Source organism: Hevea brasiliensis, chromosome 9 (genome assembly GCF_030052815.1).
Source record: "Hevea brasiliensis isolate MT/VB/25A 57/8 chromosome 9, ASM3005281v1, whole genome shotgun sequence".
Taxonomy (NCBI): domain Eukaryota; kingdom Viridiplantae; phylum Streptophyta; class Magnoliopsida; order Malpighiales; family Euphorbiaceae; genus Hevea; species Hevea brasiliensis.
Window position 1 is genome coordinate 88,826,717 of NC_079501.1, and position 21,279 is coordinate 88,847,995.

General features: G+C 37.1%; 1 non-coding gene across 1 annotated transcript; it reads left to right on the forward strand.

The window, feature by feature from the left end:
• The first annotated feature begins 9,912 nt into the window (after positions 1 to 9,912).
• Positions 9,913 to 10,019, forward strand: LOC131183661 (small nucleolar RNA R71). The gene has a single exon (XR_009151700.1). It is a non-coding gene; the product is annotated as a small nucleolar RNA R71 (small nucleolar RNA).
• The last annotated feature ends 11,260 nt before the right edge of the window (positions 10,020 to 21,279 follow it).

Consider the following 21,279-nt stretch of genomic DNA (forward strand, 5'->3'; position numbering starts at 1 on the left):
GAATTAGTGTTTGTTGGACTTAGAGTGGATTAGAAATGATGTTTGAGGTACATATACACATGTATAATGAATTGGTGTGCTAACTAAGGTAAATGGGTGTAAACCTTGCATTTGAGCTAGGGTTTAGGAGTGACAAATTTGACTTGGCTTATGAAATTGTTAAAGAACATTCTAATGGTCAATTAGTGACCATTTGAGGAAATTTGACCATAATTGGGACTGAAATATGGCATGGAAAAGTGGAATGGTAGGCTACCTATGGACAGCAGTAATGGTGGCTGAGATTCCAGCCCACTTAGACAACCATAACTTTGGCTGTGTAGGTCCAATTGGTGTTTGGCTAATTGGACATGAAACTAGGCTTATAATGGCACATTTTTTCTGAAGAAACCATGTCCAAAAGACCAAAGCAAGTGGACCAAAAGTTGGCCCCAATCCGGATACCCTGCAACAGCACCTGCAGAAATGACCAAATGAACAGTAACTGTTCATTTGGCCATAACTCACTGTAGATATGGTCAATTGACCTGAAATTTTTACAACAACAAGTTAAGATATATAAAAACAACTTTCATGAAGAAACCTACCCCAAATTATGGCCAGAACCTATTCAAAAATGCAATCACAATCACTGTTCATGGTACTGTAGATTTGGTAATTCTGCAGTTTTGGCAATCCGGCCAGCTGTGGTTTTTGGACCATATCTGGAGCTACAAAACTCCAAATGGAGTGATTCAAAAAAGGAAATTCAACTAGACAAAATAAAAAACAACTTTCATGTTTGCTATTTCTTCAAATTCCCACTGCAACAGTGCTTAATGGAACAGTAAACTTAGGCTTCAAAAACTGAAAATTTCTACCCTCTTGGTTTTAAGTTAGAAATGGTAATGGTGACCAATTCCAACAAGTTTTAAATGCAAAATGTGGTATGTTGGGAATGCCAAAACCAATGTACCTAATTTCTACCTAAAAGTCAACATTTTTGTTGACCAAAGAGGTAAATAGTGACACCAAAACTTGAAATTCAAAGATTGAAGAATTTTAAAGTATCAAATGCCCTAGTATACCTAACAAGATTGGTTTGGATAGTTTGGCATGCCAATAGGGTTCAGTTAGCAGTACTACACATGGCAATATGCCATTCTGTGATTTCATGGCTTTTAGCCATTCTGACCTTGTATTGAGATTTGGCCTTGTGCCTGATGTATTTACAGCTTGTTAGCTATTACATTTGCACCGGGAGATGCATATGTGACCGATGGTGTGACGGCCCGAGGTACTTGATACCCAGTGCCAGTTTACCCGTTTATCCAGTCCAGTCATCTAGTGTAGGTTACTTGGGCAACCAAATGAATGAAAGTGGACAAAGTTAATGATATACAAATTCAAAACAAATAAAACATATACATTCACTACATGTTTATTTTTTGCTATTTTCTTTTATTTTATTATTGCACCACTAAGCATTATTGCTTAGCGCGTCGCTTTTGCCACGCGTAGGTACTGGAGATACTGATCGTGAGCCCAGTAGACCGCAGACTGGGTGAATCCATCCTGCAGTTCTGCACAGTGTCTGTGTCACCTCACCACCTGCAGTGCATTGGTAGGGCACTAGGTGTCATTTTGTCATTTTGTAACTAAATTTTTATTTTCTCATATGTATTTGGATTTATGTAATGTATTTTGAGGTTCATGTAAATAATGAAGATTTATGGTTATGTATGGAAGTAATTTGAGTATTTATTTGTTGCTTATACATATGAGTACCCTGAGAAATGATGATTGAGAACTGAAATTGAAAAGTGTTGAGATTTTGATATTGTAGTTTGAGATGATTAAATACAAGTATTGGAAGTGTTTTTCACAGGTTCCGAAGAACTGTTTTCTCCATTTTTAGCCGGTACTCCGCCGGATTTTCTTTAAAATTTTCGGAACCTCAAATAAATTATGATTTCAATAAATGACTTAAATGAGTTATATTTCACAAGTTATATTCAAAATTATGATGAAAATTAATTAAGATAAAATAGAGTGTTCCGGTACACCGTGTGACATAGCTTACTCGGATATATTGTAGCCGGGTAAGGGTGTCACAAGATCATAAAATTTATAAATCAAATAAAACCCTAGCCGAATGGTCTACATAAATCGTAACTTTTCTAAGTGACAGAATCGTACTACTTTTTTGTAAAATTCATAACTCATTAACCACAACAGATATGAATGAAAAACCAATTGGAAAAGATTCATAAGATTCTGAAGTTAATTTTAGATACTAGATTTACACAAAAATATTAAGGAACAAGGGAGATATCCTGCAAATCAGATTTTACAAGAACCCTAAATTCAAATAGCCATAACTTACAAAGTATTAAAGCTTTTTTAGTGATTCTTGAGCCTAAAATTAATGGAATTTTGTGTAGAATATGAATATAATTTTTACAAATTTTTTACAGATTCAGAAAATAAAGAAAAATAATAAAAATGTGAGAGATAGAAACTGAACATGTACAGAGTTGTGTATCCCCTCAAATTAAACATGATTACATGATCTATATGAACATATAAAATAAATTGAAGACAAAGAGCATAGAATTAAAATATTGTGTAGCATAGATCTTGAAAAGAAAACAATAAAACTGACCTTCCAGAAATCTTGTATGAAAATCTTCTTGAAGAAAAGAAAAAATAAGGAAGAACTCAAAGAGTTTTGAATATCTCTAAATTTCTTATAGTTTTGAATTTTCTCTTCCTCTTTCCTCCCATCCCCCCTTCTTCCCTTCTCTAGTAGGGTATTTATAGGGTTTTGGGAGAGAGGTGTGATAGGGTTTGGAGTCTTAGGGTGATAAAGTTTAGATGACTTAAACAACTACGATTGCAAAATTCGAATAAGACTGGGATATGGGTGAGGTGTTTCAACCAATAGGAAGACAGGAAAAAATGGAAGGCACCAATAGGGAGTGAGAAAGAGGTGTGGTAGGTTTGGAGTCCTAGTGTGATAAAGTTCAGATAACTTAAATGACTAGGATTGATGAATTTGGATGAGACTAGAATATGGGTGAGGTGTTCCAACCAATAGAAAGAGAAGGAAAGGAGGTGACACCAATAGGGAGTGAGGAAGAGAGTGGGGCCAAGGAGGAGAGAGATATTTTGTTATTTTAATTTTCAGAAAATAATTAAATGGGTCCCATTTAAAATTCCTAACTAGGCTTTCTTAGGCCCATGGAGCCCAATTAAACTTAATTAGATCCATTTAAGAACTACCCATATTAAATTTAAACAAAATAAAATTTTATTTAAATTTAATTAAATTAATTTTTCCAAAACTTTATTATTATTATTATTTTTTTTTTTTCAAGATCATGCCACGGAATTAATAATTCAGCTCCATGCCTCCAATTACATCTTACAGTCATATAATTTTTCATCATCGGGTTTCCCACGGCCTCAATGCACATACTCATCACAAAATAAGGGTCTACAGTTGCACAAGAAGAAGCCAGTGCTGCATCGCTATCCAGTGACCATACACCATAGAAAGAAAAGCTTGTTGGCGTTGACAACGCCAAGGCTATCGCCACAGCCCATGATGGTGTGGGTGGCGAACCGATGCATGTATCGCAGTGCTGGACTAGTAATGCCCATAGATTTAGATTTGCTGGAGTTGTATGGTTCTGTGTTCGGTGTAATGGAATCCCAAAAGGTGATGTTGTTGTACAGCATGCGGTTCCTTGGAATCTCTTGGTGGCCGGTACTGTCAAAGCCGAAGATGGCATTGAACTCATCCATATTCATTACCCGGTCGACCCCAAGTAGGCGAAACTCAATTCTGCCTTGGTCCTCCCTGTCAGTGGGCCATAAATTGGCCTTGAAGCTCACCAAAAATTTCAGCGTTGTGTCTTTGTAGGCCGAAAATTGGAGTTGGGCGAACCTTATCCACCCAATGCTGTCAAGTAGCCTATTGATTTCCTTTTACAGCTCGATTTGCTCCAAGAGCAGAAAATCCATGTATTTGGTGGAGGATATTTTTCAGGCATGAAGTCAGGTGCATATTGCTTTATGGGCATCATCTCGAAATCCCCAAGGAATAGAGATTTTGGGTTGTGGAGTGAGTTATGGCTATGGTTGCAGTGGAGGAGGGGCTTGTTGAGATGGTTGGGAAGTGGGTACCCTTGTTCTTAGGCATTGGGTTGGAGACTGGGGTGGAGAAGGTGAGGATTCTCCCCTTTGCCTTGAAGAAGATTCGGTCCTTCTCACAGATCTTTTCGCAGGAGCCATGGATGGGTTTTTGGGAAGGAGAAGAGTAGGATTTTGATGAAGGGAGATGAGATTTGAGCGGTTTTTATAGGCTAAGAAGGGGGTAGTTGACGGGTTTTATGTTTATGAAGGGTTTTAATGTTGTAGGTACATTTAAAGAGTCGTTAGGACTCTTCGTTTCGCACATTTTGCACCCCAGGAGTCGCGTCTGTGACGAAATACATGGGTCCCGCAAGGTAGGGCCATGTAAATTTCTGCTCGAAACTTCCAAAGTCTGTCGTAGTACACGGCCCATGTAAACGAGCTCTGGGACCCGTGTAACTTTCTATTTCTTGGGTTACTTTATTGGATATGTTACACGGCCCGTGTAAATTTTCAAGGAGCCCTGTGTAATCTTCTGTCTCTTAGCCATTCTGTTAGAGACATTACACGGTCCGTGTAAATTAGGTTATGGACCCGTGTATTTTTCTGTCTCTCGAAGAGTTGAAATTGCATGAAGTTTTGGACTTTCAAAAAATTACACGTGGCATGTAAAACCAGTACACAACCCATGTATTTTTCTGATTTTTCAAATCTTTGGCAAATAAAAAATTTTTTTTTTCATCATAACACATGAAATGGATGCAAAGATGAATAATAGAGTTACTTCCCCGGTTTTGATCAATTTTTCCTTTTGTGGTTTTGACTTGGTGATTCACTTCCTCTCTTGATCTCCATTCTCCTTTTCAAAAAATCCTACAAAATGAAATGCTTAATGAGTACGAAACAAAAATTCAATATTAAAGAAGAAAAAGAAAAGAAGAAAAGTTCAGAAGAATTTTGGGTTGCCTCCCAAAAAGCGCTTATTTATAGTCTTTAGCTGAACTTTGCTTATTTATGGTCATCAGTAGGAGGATTGAGAGTGCAATTGACTCCTGTTTCTATTGGCTTTCCCTAAAAGTAAGGCTTCAGCCTCTGCCCATTTAGCTTGAATGCACCTTAGGTTTCGCTCCATACCTCTACTGCTCCATGTGGGAAGACTTGGGTGACCTTAAAAGGTCCAGACCATCTTCATTTCAGCTTCCCCGGAAAGAGTTTCAATCGAGAGTTGAATAAGAGGACAAGATCTCCTTCTTTTATCTCTTTCCTTGCTATGCGCCTGTCATGCCATCTTTTGGTTTTATCTTTGAAGATTTTGGCATTTTTATATGCATCTTGTCCGATTTCTTCCAATTTATTCAGTTGTAGGAGCCTCTTCTCACCAGTAACTTTAATGTCAAAATTTAGGATCTGAATTACCCAATAAGCTTTATGCTTAAGTTCAACAGGGAGATGACATGATTTTCCATACACCAGATGGAAGGGTGCTGTGCCAATTGGTGTTTTATATGCAGTGCGGTATGCCCATAGTACATCATCTAACTTTATGCTCCAATCCTTCCTGGATCTGTTTACAGTTTTCTCTAGAATCTGTTTCAGTTCCCTGTTTGATATTTCTACTTGACCGCTGGTTTAAGGATGGTAAGGTGTGGCCACCTTGTGAGTCACTCCATATTTTTCAGTAGTGTTTCGAATTATTAGTTGCAGAAGTGACTTCCACCATCACTGATTATTGCTCGTGGTGTGCCAAATCTTGTGAAGCTGTATTTCTTAAGGAACCTTGTGACAACTCTAGCATCATTGGTTGGTGTTGCAATTGCTTCTACCCATTTTGATACATAATCAACTCCAACCAGAATATACATGTTTCCACGAGAAGAGGGAAATGGGCCCATGAAGTCTATTCCCCATACATCGAACAATTCTATTTCAAGTATACCATGCAGTGGCATTTCATTCCTTCTTGAACTGTTACCTGTTCTTTGGCATTGATCACAACCTAGCACAAAGGATCTTACATCCTTAAACAGATGTGGCCAGTAAAACCCTGCTTGCAAAATCTTTGCTGTAATTTTTGTGGTGCCGAAATATCCTCCGTATAGTGATGAATGGCAATGATAAATTACACTTTTCATATCTTCCTCTAGTATGCATCTTCTTATCAGCCCATCATTACATCTCTTGTACAGTAGAGGTTCCTCCCATAAGTAATATCTTACATCATATGAGAATTTTTTCCTTTGTTGGTAAGTCATATTTGGAGGCAGTATCTTGCATACAAGAAAATTAACAAAATCAGCGTACCATGGAGCTTTGAAGAATACAAGTAATTGCTCATCAGGAAATGAATCATCAATTGGCAAATCCTCGAAGTCTTCCATGCGCTCAATTTTAGTTTGGAAAGATGGTCAGCTACTACATTTTCGAATCCCTTTTTGTCCTTTATTTTAAGGTCAAATTCTTGTAAGAGTAGGATCTATCGAATCAGCCTTGGTTTTACTTCCTTTTTGTTCAAAAGGTACCGGATTGCAGCATGATCCATGAATACAATTACTTTTGACCCAATGAGGTAAGATCTGAACTTATCCATTGCAAATGCTACTGCTAGGAATTCCTTTTCTATGGTGGCATAATTGATTTGCGCATCATCTAATGTCTTGCTAGCATAATAAATAGCATGGAGTTTTTTATCCTTTCTTTGCTTGAGCACTACTCCAACTGCAAAGTCATTTGCGTCGCACATAACCTTGAATGGTAGCTCCCAATTCGGTGGCTGCATTTTGGTGCTGATATTAGGGTTTCTTTGATCCTGTTAAATGAAATAGGGCAATTTTAATCAAAATCAAAGGGAACATCTTGACTTAACAAGTTAGTTAGTGGCTTAGCTATTTTGGAAAAATCCTTGATAAATCTTCTGTAGAATCCTGCATGTCCCAAAAAGCTTCGCACTCCCTTGATTGATGTTGGCGGTGGCATGTTTTCAATGATCTCAATTTTTGCCTTATCTACTTTAATTCCTCTTTCTGATATCAAATGTCCTAGAACTATGCCTTCCCTTACCATGAAGTGGCATTTTTCCCAATTTAGGACCAGATTTGATTCTTCATATCTTTGCAACACCTTAGATAAATTAGCTAGGCAATTATCAAAAGTAGTTCCTTAGACAGAAAAATCATCCATAAAAACTTCCATGATATCTTTAATATAATAAAAAAAGACAGCCATCATGCATCTTTGAAAGGTAGCAGGAGCATTACAAAGACCAAAAGGCATTCTCCTATATGCAAATGTTCCATAGAGGCAAGTGAATGTTGTCTTTTCTTGGTCTTCTGGGTGAATAGGAATTTGAAAAAATCCCGAATACCCATCTAGGCAACAGAAATAAGAGTGTTTTGCCAATCTTTCTAACATTTGGTCAATGAAGGGGAGAGGGAAATGGTCTTTTCTGGTGGCACTGTTTAATTTTCTATAGTCTATGCACATTCGCCAACCAGTGACTACTCTAGTAGGGATTAGTTCATTGCTTGCATTTTGGATAACAGTTGTCCCACCTTTCTTAGGAACTACATGTACTGGACTAACCCATTTACTATCAGAGATTGGGTATAAGATACTTGAATCTAATAGTTTTAAAATTTCTTTCTTGACTACTTCTTTCATGTTTGGGTTAAGTCTTCTTTGGTGTTCGATTGTGGGTTTACTATTTTCTTCCATGGGTATCCTATGCATGCAAATCGAAGGGTTGATTCTTTTTAGGTCTTCTATCTTATATCCTATGGCTTTGCTATGGTTCCTAAGTTCTCTTAGCAATTTCTTCTCTTCTAGCTTAGACAGGCTAGCATTGATTATCACAGGATATTTAGAGTTTGAGTCTAGAAATGCATACCTTAGCGAAGATGGAAGAGGTTTAAGCTTTACCTGTTTGGCGTTTTCCTAGAGCTTACCTCTGGTCTGTTCCTCCTTCAAATCCTCCATCTTGGAAGCTTTAGCTAATGGTAGGGGTAGCTGAGTTACTAACTGTTGTGCGCAAGCTGCTATTTCTGTATTTTCATTATCCACTGTGTGACTATGCACAATACATGCTTCTAGAGGGTCTTTAGGATGTGTCTCATGAAATTCCTTTTCAATTTGTTCGTCAATTATGTCGAACTTAAAGCATTCATTAGGTTCAAATTTGTGTTTCATCGTGTCGAACAAATTGAACTCCACTTCTTCTTTTCCTATTTTGAGAGTTAGTCGCCCATTTTTTACATTAATGATAGCTCCGGCTGTTGCAAAGAATGGTCTTCCCAAGATTATAGGAATTTTAACATCTTCTTCCATCTCGAGGACAACAAAATCTACTGGAATGAAGAATTTGCCCACTTTGATAGGAATGTTCTCCAGTATTCCTATAGGATATTTAACAGATCGATCGGCCAATTGCAATGAGATTGTTGTGGGTTTCAGTTCTCCAATCTCCATCTTTTTGCATATTGATAGAGGCATTAAACTGACGCTTCCCCCAAGATCACAGAGAGCCTTATCTATTTTCTTGTCACCAATGAGGCAAGGTATGGAGAAGCTTCCTGGATCTTTCAATTTCAGAGGCAATTTATTTTGCAGAATGGCACTGCATTCCTCAGTTAGTGCTACTGTTCCATAATCCTCTAGCTTCCTTTTCTTTGACAGAATTTCCTTAAGAAATTTGGCATAGGATGGCATCTGAGACATTGCTTCAGTGAAGGGGTTATTGATGTAAAGCTTTTGTAAGACTTCCAAAAACTTCCCAAACTGCTTATCCAATTTGGCTTTCTGAAATCTCTGAGGAAAAGGTAGAGGAGGCTGGTATGGTTGTGGTAATTTCTTTGTCTTTCTTGCTTCCTCTTCCTGATCTTTCTTAGCTTCTTCCTCCTTTTTCTCTGCTTGGTCTTTAGATTTCTCTATGGTTCCCTCTATCAGTTTTACCTCTGATTGTACCAGAGTTCTTTCACTCCTTAATATAACTGCCTTACAATGCTCCCTTGGGTTTATTTCTGGTTAGCTAGGCAGTTTGCCAGCAGCCTTACTTGATGAGCTTGCTTGCTGGGCGATCTAATTCTCGAACATCTTGTTGTGAGTAGCAAGTTGGTCCACTCTGGAAGTCAATTGTTTATCAATTCAGTTTGTTATTGTTAAGCTGCTAAGAACCCTTCCATCATGGTTTCCACAGTCATCTTCAGTTCAAGTTATTGGTGCTAGAGAGGTAGTGGTGGTTGTGCAAAGCTTTGACCTCTATTCTGAAATCCAGGGGGTGCTAGTGGTTTGTACCCTTGTTCCTTGTTTATTGGCTGGTTCTGTTGATTGAACCATGAGAAATTTGGGTGGTTCCTCCATCCAGGGTTGTAAGTATTTGAATATGGATTGTTTGACTACCTCTGGTTGAAGTTTTCTCCATTATTCACATAGTTCATCTATTCTGAGGAGGGTTCCTTGAAATTGTTGTATTCTGAAGTCATGTATCCTCCTCCATAGCTGTCTTCAGGTTGACTGTTTGCACCAACTGCGTTGGCTTACATCTTTTCGAGTTTCCTTATGAGCTGATCAAATTGAGCATTTATCATGCTTAAGGCATCTACTTCTAGTACCCCTGCAGTTTTCCTTGCATTTTCTCTTTCATTTGACCACTCATAATTATGGTATGCCACTCTTTCTAGAAGTTCAAGTGCTTGTGGTACTATTTTCTCCATTAGATCACCTTCAGCAGCTGAATCAACTGTGCTCCTTGTAGAGGGTAGTAACCCATTATAAAAGTTTTGCACTAATAGCCAATCTTTTATACCATGGTGTGGACATTCTCTTTGCAGGTCTTTATATCTTTCCCATGCGTCATAGAGTGATTCTCCCTCCTTTTGTCTGAAGGTGTTGAGTTCAAGCCTTAGTTTTGCAGTCTTTACCGGTGGAAAATACCTTGCTAGAAAGGATTGAGAGAGATTCTCCCAAGTAGTGAATGTTCCAGCTGGTTGAGAAAGTAACCACTTCCTTGCTCTGTCCTAAAGGGAGAATGGGAATGCTCTTAGCCTTATTACTTGATTAGATACCCCATTCATCTTGAATGTATCACATAGGGTGAGAAAGCACTGGAGGTGATAGTGTGGGTCTTCTGTGGGTGAACCTGCAAACTGGGTTTGTTGAATCATTTAGAGCCATGCTGGTTTTAATTCAAAGTTGTTGGCTTCCACTGTGGGTCTAGTGACACTGGGATGAAATCCTTGAACAGATGGAGCTCCGTAATCTCTCAAGAGTCTTGGTCTGTCATTATTATCGCCCATGGTTGGAAATTCAGGATCTCCTTGACTATGCTCTAGATGTTTCCTTTTTCTCCTGATGGCTTTCAGAGTTCTATCTATCTCTGGATCACAGTCCAAAATTTCTTATTTTGACCTTATTCTGGTCATATACTAGATTGAGTACCTGCGAGAAAAGAAGAAAAATATGAACCGTAAAATAAAATTAAAATATAATTGCCTAAATCAGCTAAATCGCCTATCATTTGATATTGCTAATACCAAAGAGAATCCCTAGCAACGGCGTTAAAAACTTGTTTGCTAGTTTTACAACCCTGCAGGTACACAGATTGCTAACAAGTAATAAAGTGATAAGTAGAGTATCGTTCCCACGAGTACCTTTGTTTAGCAAGTACCAATCTACACAGTAATTTTGACTGTCTAGACTACCGAATATTTAGGAAATGAAGTTCGTTAACTTTAAACTCCAAAATCGTAAGCTTGAAATGAAGTAATCTACTTTTGGAACAATCCTGGAGTTAAGATTTCATACTTGAATCTTATTAGGGATGTTATCTCGTCTATTTACTGCATTGAGGTTCGTTTTCTTTGATGGAAATTGGCCTAAGTTATCCTAAATCCTCTCTCAAGGCAACTAGGGTGTATTCTAATTAATTCAAAACCTACTTTCATGGTGATCAAATTAATTAAAATCCTTTAAGATCTTTGACCAATTTTTAGGTTCCACAAAGGTATCAGCCTATGTCTAGGTCAGAATTCCTAGGTTCAAGATCTTGATTTTCTAATGTTAATCTTCACCTTTCGGTTCTTCAATCAACATCTACAATCATGTCTGAGTGGGTACCATCACATAGCATGCATTAGGATCACAAGAAATTAAATCAAGAAACGAATCTCCAATCCAATAAATAAAACTTAATGTTCATCCATAATAATGATTACAAGCATTACTCTCCTAAATCCAAAATAAGGGAACTACTCACTCACGGTGAGTTCAACAAAAATCATGATAAAAAGTAGAGACTATAAAAAGAAAACCATGTAAAGAAGCAAAGAAATAGGACTATGCCTGGGGAGATTAAATGAAGAAATCGAAGATAGTTTGCAGCTTTGATCTTGTGGGACTTCAGCTGGAGAACTTCTTTTGGTACTGATGTGAAACCCGATAGCAGCAGTCTTCGGTAGTCTCCCGGCGGCAGTCATCTCTCCCTTTTGTTCACGCTTTCTTTTCTATTTATTTTGGCTGCTCTAGGGTTAGGTTATTCTAAATCCAAAGGGCCTTAGGAGTCTCATTTTTATCCGAAAACAGGTGGGAAATTTGAGTTGAAAAACTGGCTGCAGCATAGTACACGGCCCGTGTGTCACTACATGGGTCTCGCAAGGTAGGGCCGTGTAACTTGCTGGAGGAGAATCGCGTGGTCTTGCTTTGGCACAGAATGTTACACGGGTCTATCATTAGTACACGGGCCTTATTACATGAGCCGTGTACTGTTGTTCCCATAGGTTTCTTCAAACTTGTTCTTGGCAGAGAGTTGCACGGGTCCCTGTAGATTACACGGGTCTTATCACATGACCCGTGTACTTGTGCTTCTCATCGATTCTCTTGGCTTTCTTCTAGCAGGGATTTACACGGGTCTAGGGCTTGGTTTACACGACCCGTGTACTTTGTACCAGCTACAATTCTCTATCTTTTGATTCCTCCAAGCTTTCCTTGCACTCCTATACTTCTGTAGCTTTACCCAAACATCTGAAATGATGCAGAAAACATGAAATTAAGGGATTTATAATAGAAATTACAAAAAGAATTGAAATCAACCATTATGCATGAAAATGTTTGCCTAAATGTTATTAAATAGTATGTAAATGTGCTTAAAAACATCTATATAATTTATGTGTATCAGATGGCACCCATTGAATTAAGGGAGTTGAAAATTTAATTACAGGAGTTACTCGATAAGGGGTTCATATGCCCCAGTGTGTCACCATGGGGAGCTCCGGTGCTGTTTGTGAAGAAAAAGGATGGAACCTTAAGATTATGCATTGATTACCGGCTGTTGAACAAAGTAACTGTGAAGAATAAAATATCTGTTGCCCAGAATTGATGATCTATTTGATCAGTTGAAGGGAGCCGGTGTTTTTTCAAAAATTGATCTCAGATCAGGGTATCATCAACTAAGGGTCAAGGGTACAGATGTGTCAAAAACTGCATTTAGAACCCGATATGGACATTATGAATTCCAAGTGATGCCGTTTGCGTTAACAAATGCACTAGCAGCATTTATGGACCTTATGAACTGTATCTTCCATCCATATTTAGATCAGTTTGTAGTGCTCTTTATTGATGATATTCTAGTGTATTCCAAGACCAGGGAAGAACATGATGAACATTTGAGGATTGTTCTGCAAACCCTGGGAGAAAAGAAGCTGTATGCTAAGCTGTCTAAGTGTGACTTCTGGATGAGTGAAATCTCCTTCCTTGGACACATAGTATCAGCTAAGGGGATTAGAATGGATCCCAAAAAGATAAAAGCAATGATGGAATGGAAGCCTCCCAGAAATACAACTGAGGTCAGAAGTTTCTTGGGGCTAGTTGGGTATTACAGAAGATTTGTGAAGGGGTTCTCTCTTATAGCTGCTCCAATGACCAAGTTGTTACAGAAGAATGTGAAATTTGGCTATAACGATAAGTGCTAAGCCAATTTTGAGAGGATGAAGGCTATGTTGACAGAAGCACTAGTGTTAACACAGCCAGTATCGGGAAAGGACTTTGTGGTCTACATTGATGCCTCGCATAATGGGTTAGGGTGTGTATTGATGCAAGAGGGGAAAGTGGTTGCCTATGCTTCCAGGCAGTTAAGGCCACATGAATAGAACTATCCTACTCATGACCTGGAGTTAGCAGTAATTATCTTCGTATTGAAGATATGGAGGCATTATTTGTATGGTGAAAAATGCTACATCTATACAGACCACAAAAGTCTAAAATATTTGCTAACCCAGAAGGAGCTCAATCTTAGACAGAGGCGATGGATTGAATTCCTAAAGGACTATGATTGTGTGATAGATTACCATCCTGAGAAGGCAAATGTAGTTGTTGATGCCTTGAGTAGAAAGTTCATCACAGCTTTAAGATCATTAAATGCCCGTCTGTCCCTAGCTCAAGATGGAGTTATCTGGTCTGAGTTACAAGTGAGGCCAAACCTGCTACAGCAGATACAAGATGGGCAGAAAGCAAATGAAAAATTAATGGCCATTGTAGGTAAAATTTCAGAGGGAAAGGAAACTGATTATGAGGTGAAAGCGGATGGGTGCCTGTATTACAAAGGAAGAGTGTGTGTACCAGATAATGGGGAATTGAAAACTAGTATTATGAAAGAAGCACACACTAGTGTTTATGCTATGCACCCGGGAAACACAAAAATGTATAATGATTTAAAGCCTCATTATTGGTGGCCTGGTATGAAGAAGGATATAGCTGACTATATTACTAAGTGCTTGACATGTCAGCAAGTTAAAGCAGAACATCAAGTTCCATCAGGATTGCTATAGCCTATAAGCATACTTGAATGGAAATGGGACTGGGTCACTATGGATTTTGTTAGTAGTCTACGTCTCACCCAGAAGAAGCATGATGCAATATGAGTGATAGTGGATAGATTGACGAAGTCAGCACATTTTCTGCCAGTTAGGACTGACTACTCATTGGAGAAGCTAACAGAATTGTATATCAGTGAGATAGTTAGACTGCATGGAATCCCACTTTCCATCATATCTGACCGAAACCCAAGGTTTACATCAAGGTTTTGGAAGAAGTTGCAAGAAGCCTTGGGCACACAACTCCACTTTAGCACAGCTTTCCATCCTTAGACGGATGGACAGTCGGAACAAGTAATCCAGGTAAACCTAAAAACTAATTGAATTTTTATAACTAATAAATTGAAATGATAGTAACAATGTGAATTATGTGATAGATCCTGGAGGATATGCTGAGGAGTTGTGTCATTGAGTTTGAGGGGAGTTGGGATAGATATCTCCCACTGGCAGAATTTGCATATAATAATAGCTACCAAGCTAGCATTCAAATGGCCCCGTATGAAGCACTGTATGGGAGGAAGTGTAGAACCCCCATATGTTGGACTGAATTAGGCGAAGATAAACTAGTAGGACCAGACTTGTGAAACAAACTGAGGAGAAAGTGAAAATAATCAAAGCAAATTTGAAAGTTGCCTCAGATAGACAAAAAGAGATAGAGTATGCAGTTGGCAACAAAGTTTTTCTTAAAGTCTCACCGAGGAAGAAAGTACTGAGGTTTGGAAGAAAGGGTAAGTTAAGCTCTAGGTTCATTGGCCCATATGAAGTCATTGAACGTGTGGGACCAGTGGCTTATCGGCTAGCTTTACCACCAGAACTGGATAAGATCCATAATGTATTCCATGTGTCTATGCTAAGAAGATACCGCTCAGACCCTTCACATGTCATCTCCATGGAAGAGATTGAAATCCATTCGAACTTGACATATGCAGAAGAACCCATACGGATCCTGGCTCGGGAAGTGAAGGAACCGAGAAATAAACAAATTCCACTGGTGAAAGTACTTTAGAGGCACCATAATACCGAGGAGTCAACTTGGGAAAGTGAAGAGATGATGAAGCAACAGTTCCCTCAATTGTTTGTATCAGGTAAATTTCGAGGACGAAATTTTTATTAGAGGGGAAGAGTTGTAACATCCTCACTTTAGCTAGTCCGTACAGTTTACTGTTTTGGTGACCAATGTCGATCTGGGCAGCTAGAATATTTGAAATTATAAATAGACTAGAGTTAGGCGTTATAAATAAACCAAATAATGCTCATAAAAATCAAGAAAATTTTTTAGGAATGAAATGCACTAAGGTTAAATGAGCCGAAACCCCAGTGATGAGTAACCAGAAGGGGAAGTGACGGTGAAGGCCGTTAGCAACCCTAGACTCGGGGAAAACTTCATGAAATAATTTTTGGGACCTCAGGGAAGGATTATTGGGGTTCTAATGATAATAAAATGTTAAGAAACCACAAGGAAAATTTAATCAATTGGTACATACAATTTTAGCTCGTTAAGCCAAACGAATGGTATTTTGGTCATTTCGTCTTCAGATATGATTTTTGGTCAACTTGTCCAGTTAAATAAATAATTTATATGACATAAAATGTGAATAAAAATTGTTAAAAAATTTAATTGAAATTAAGTAGACAAAAAAAAGGAAAGAAAATGAAAATAAATGGGATTTATTACCTAATGCTTATGTAAGCATGAGGTAATTAAATTCTATGGCCAATCAAATTAAAGAAACACAATTATAATACATAAAAAAATGAGGAAATGAAGTAAAAAATTCTAGAAAAACCAGTAGCCATTCTCTTCTTCTTCAAGCCGCACCATACTCTCTCCCTCACTCCTCCATTTTCAAGTTAACCAAGCTTGCTTTTCCTAATTTTCTTTCAACAAAACCCTAAGTTATCAACACAAAATCTTGCTCTTTCATCTTGGTGAAGCTTTTGAAAGCAAAAAGAAGTATAAAAGAAGAGCTCTTGCAAAATTGAAATTTACTCCACTAGAGGTTAGTGACTAAACTTGTTTTCTTTCTTTAAATTCATGAGGAAGGAGTAGAATTAGTGGATATTTACAAAGAAAATTAAATAAAATCATAAGCATACCTTCTCCAATATTTTCGGCAGCCTTGAACTTAGTAGGATTTTGAGGATTTCATGGAATTAAAATGGTAGCATGGCTGCCCTTAGTATTAGTCTCTTGAGTGAGATAATAAAATGAAAGTGAAATGCATGATTTGAGATGGTTGAGTTAGGGTTTGGGTATGAAATTGAGACTTTGTTCATGTATTGGTGAATAAAAGTTTAAATGGTCAATTAGTGACCATTTGGCTATGTATGATAAGGAAATGAAGTGAGTTGGGAATTGGCATTTGTGTATGGGTGAGCTGCCTTGGCTGACCTGCAGGACTAAGTATGAGTCCAACAAGTTTGGGCAGTTATAAATGGAGTTGTAGAGGTTCAATTGGTGAAAGGCTAATTGGACATGAAAATAGACATATAATGGCACAACTTTGGTATAGAAACCCTACCCAGAAAACCAAACCAAGTTAACCTAAAAATTATCCTAATCCGGGTGACTTGCATTCTGCCTGAGCAAAATGACCAAATGAACAGTATTTATTCATTTGGTCATAAATCATTGTAGAAAGGTCCAGTTGACCCCAAATTTTACCAGCAGAAAGTTGAGATATATACCTACAACTTTCATGAAGAAACCTAACCCAAACTTTGATCATAACATATTTAAAAAGTGACCTGCAATCACTGCACAAAACACTGTAGATTTAATTAGTCCAGAAAATCTGGAAAGTTTGCAATCTGGCCAGTTATGGTGTTTAAACCATAACTTAAGCTACAAAACTCCAAAAGGAGTGATTCAAAAAAATAAATTAACTAGACACAATATGGAACAACTTTCATGTTGACAACTTTGCCAAATTTCCACTGTAAAAATGACCAATGGAACAGTAAACACAAGGCTTGAAATCTGAAAATTTTGAACAACTAACACTAAGCTTAGAAATGGTATTGGCAACCAATACCAACAACTTTAGAATGAAAAATGTGGTATGTTGGGAGTATTAGAACCAATGTACCTATTACCTAGGCAAAAGTCAACATTTTAGTTGACTAATAAAATGAATAGTAACACCTAAACTTAAATTTCAAGAATTGTATAATTTAAAAGTGTAACATGCCCTAGTACACCTAGCAAGATTGGTTTGGATAGGTTGTCATGCCAATAGAGTTCTTTTAGTAGTACTGCATATGGCTTCATGCTATTCTGTGTTTTATGGCCTCACGTGTCATTCTGTGATATAATAGCCTTTGGCTATGTTGATTGAGTTGTTATACTTGGGTTTTATCCCTGATAATTATTACAGCTTATTAGCTGTTCTATTGCACACCAGGAGATACAATGTGACCGATGGTGTGATTGTTCAAGGTACTTGGTACCCAGTGCCAGTTTACTCGTTTATCTAGTCCAGTTGACTAGTATGGGTTACTCGAGCAATTAAAATAAATCTTACCAAATTTTAATCGAATAATACGGCAATAAATGCCAGAAATTAAGTCTACATGCAATGTAAACATACATTCTGCTTATTTATTTTATTTTAGTTATTTTATTTTATATTGTCACCACTAAGCAGAATTGCGAAATTTTCTATAAAATTTGCAAAAAATTAAGATTAATCAAAATTGTAGATAAATGTGTTAAAAAGGGTAAATTGTAATGGAAATATGATTTGGTGCTCCGGCACACTGTGTGGCATATCTTGCTCGGCTACACTGTAGACGGGTCAAGGGTGTCACATTTGGTGCTGGTGGAACAGGTTCCCCCCTACCTCCAACTTCAACCACTGGTGAAGCATGACTCTCCACCTCCTCATCAACTGCTCTCTGTGATGTGGGGTATATATCCTAATCAAAATAAGAAAAAACAAACAGATCTGCATTAGTGTCACCTCGACTCTTACAAATGCAATGCATGGTGTGGACTCTATCTAGACCCAGAAACACACTAAACGGTGCTCCGATACCACTAAATGTGACGCCCCTTACCCGTCTACAGTGTAGCCGAGCAAGATATGCCACACAGTGGTCGGAACACCATATCTTTTCTCATTGATATTTCTCAATTCTTAATTTATTTATTTATGGTCTCTAAGTGAAATTTATGAAATTGGTATCATTTATATCATTTATTGAAATTTTAAATTAATTTGAGGTTCAGAAAAGTTTATAGAAAATCCGGCAGAGTGTCGGCTAAAAATGGAGAAAACAGTTCTTCGGAACCTGTAGAAAACACTCCTAATAATTTTTCAAACCCATAACTCCAAATATATCATCAATTCCCAACACATTCTCATCAATTTCTAAACAATTTCTCAATTTTTCAATCATTCAATTCATATCATAATCATACTCAAATCATAAATAAATACTCAAATTTTATTTATAAATACAAATTTATAAATAATTACATTAATGCAAAATTACATTACAGAAGTTTCAAATATACATGATAAAATAAAAATTTACTTACACTGTTTACAAAAATTTCAAAATAAAAAAATATAACCTAGTGTCCTACCAATGCACTGTAGCTGTGAGGTGACACAGGACATTTGCAGATCTGATTCTCACCTGGACTGGGGTCTACTGGAATCACACTCTGTATCTCCAGTAACTACGTGTAGGAAAAGCAACGCGCTAAGCAATACTGCTTAATAGTGCCAATAATAAAATAAAAAGAACAAAAAAGAAATAAACATGCAGTGTATATGTTGATTTCTCATATGGACAAATTTTTTACAATTATTTGTAGTATTATTTATTTGGTACTTTTTATATTAATAATTGATTAAAATTTATCAATATTTATTTTTGGTTGCCCAAGTAACCTATACCAGTTGACTATACTGGATAACGGGTAAACTAGCACGGGTACCAAGTACCTCAGGCCATCACACCATCGGTCACAAAGTGTCTCCGGTGTACAACAGAATAGCTAATAAGCTGTAATAAATATTAGGCACAGGGCCAAGTATCACAATAGTGTCAGAATGGCTAAAAGCCATAAAATCACAGAATGGCCATTTAAGCCATGAATCACAGAATGACATGATGTCATATGCAGTACTGCTAACAAAACCCTATTGGCATGCCAACCTATCCAAACCAATCACACTAGGCCTACTAGAGTATTTAACATTTTTAATTATGCAATTCTTTGAAATTGAAATTTAATTGTTACTATTCATTCCATTAGTCAACTAAAATGTTGACTTTTTCATATACAATAGATATATTGGTTCTAATATTATCAATATACCACATTTTGTATTTTAAAATTGTTGGCATTGGTTGCCAATACCATTATAAAGCTTAGTGTTGGTTATTTTAAAATTTTCAAATTTCAAGCACTAAGTTTACTGTTCCATTAGTCATTTGTACAGTAGGAATTTAACAAAATTCTCTCCATTAAAGTTGTTCCTTTATGTGTCTTCTTTAATTCCCTTTTTGAATCACTCCATTTGGAGTTTTCTACCTCAAGATATGCTAATCAAAACAAGGCTGGCCGGATTGGTATCTGCCCAGAATTTCTAAGCAGAATCCCATTCTGCCAGATTTAGTAATTCAATTTTGGCAAATAATTTCATTTGGTTAAGTCCAGAATTACAGTTTTTGTTCAACATGCAATTTGTTGTAAATTGTCTAAGCTTTTCATTGATATAAATTTCAGGTCAATTGGACCTTTCTACACTGAGTTATGACCAAATGAATGAATACTGTTCATTTGGTCATTTTGCCCAGGCTGAATGAATGGTACCCAGATTTGGTCAATTTTTTTGTCTATTATGATTTTCTAGGCAGGGTTCCTTCATCAAAGTTGTGCCATTATGTATCTAATTTCATTTCCAATTACCCTTGCACCAATTGAACCTACACAACTCTAGTTATAACTGCCCAAATCTGCTGGACTCACACCCAGTCCTGCAGGTCACACTAGGCAGCATACCTAACTTCAATTCCCATGGCACAAATCACTTCACTTCCTAATTACACATAGCCAAATGGTCACTAATTGACCATTAGAACTTCCTTTCACCAATACATGAGCAAAATCTCAAATTTGTGCCCCAAACCCTAACTCTAACCATTTTAATTCTTCAAACACATACAATCAATGGATCAATTCATCAAATTCATGTCCAATTGCATCCATCTACAACTATAATTCAATTTAATCATTAAAACCCCAACGTACCCTAAAGATGCCGAAAATTGAAGGAACTCAATCATGGAAAATTTGTTTAATTTCTCTCAAATTCACACTCAATTCATACTCCCAATGATGCATACACAAAGTTTAAAGGATTAATTGACACTAACCTGGAATGGAGTCACTTCTAAGCTTGCTAACCTCACTTTTTCTTCTTCTAACTGCTGCCCAAGTCTTGCTCTAGTTGTAAGGGAAATTTTTAGTAAAGGGAGGATGAGGTTTTGAGGTGAATTGAAGTGGGAAATGAAGCTTAATGAAGCTTTAATGGTGGATAGGGGTTTTGGGATGGGTTTTAGCTGGTTGGAGGTAAGGGAAGATAGAATGTTATTTTTTTTCTGCCCAATTAACTCATTTTAAGTGGTTTATAAAGACTTGGTTCAATTTGACTGGTGGAGGCACTTTTTAATGACATAATATGATGTCATATTTCCAATATTAACTCATTTTCTTTTCTTTTCTTTTCTACTTATTTTCAATTAAATTTTTAGCATTATTTATTCATATTTTATGTCATATAATTTATTTACTTAATTGGGCATGTTGGTCAAAAATCATCTCTGATGATGAAATGATCAAAATGCCCTCCATTTGGCTTAAGGAGCCAAAATTGTTTGTACCAATTGATAAAATTCCAGAAGTATTTTCTTGGCATTCTAATGTCATCGAAACCTCAATGATTCTTCTCTGGAGTCTTAAAAATTAAAAATTATTTCACAAATTTTTCCCCGAGTTTAGGGCTTCTAGCTGTGAAAACAGTAACTTCCCGTTAGATTACCCATCGCTAGGGCACCGGCTCATTTAACTTGGTTGTATTTTATTTCTAAAATTTTTCTTAGATTTTTCTTACTATTATTTGAGTTATTTATGACTCCTCACTCTAGTCTAGATATAGTTCCAGACATTCTGGCTGTCCGGACCGACATCGGTCATCGAAATAGTAGAATATACGGAATGGCTACAGTGAGGGTGTTACACGCATAATGTCATCCTTCATACTGCTCAGCAAGGTTATGCGAGAAA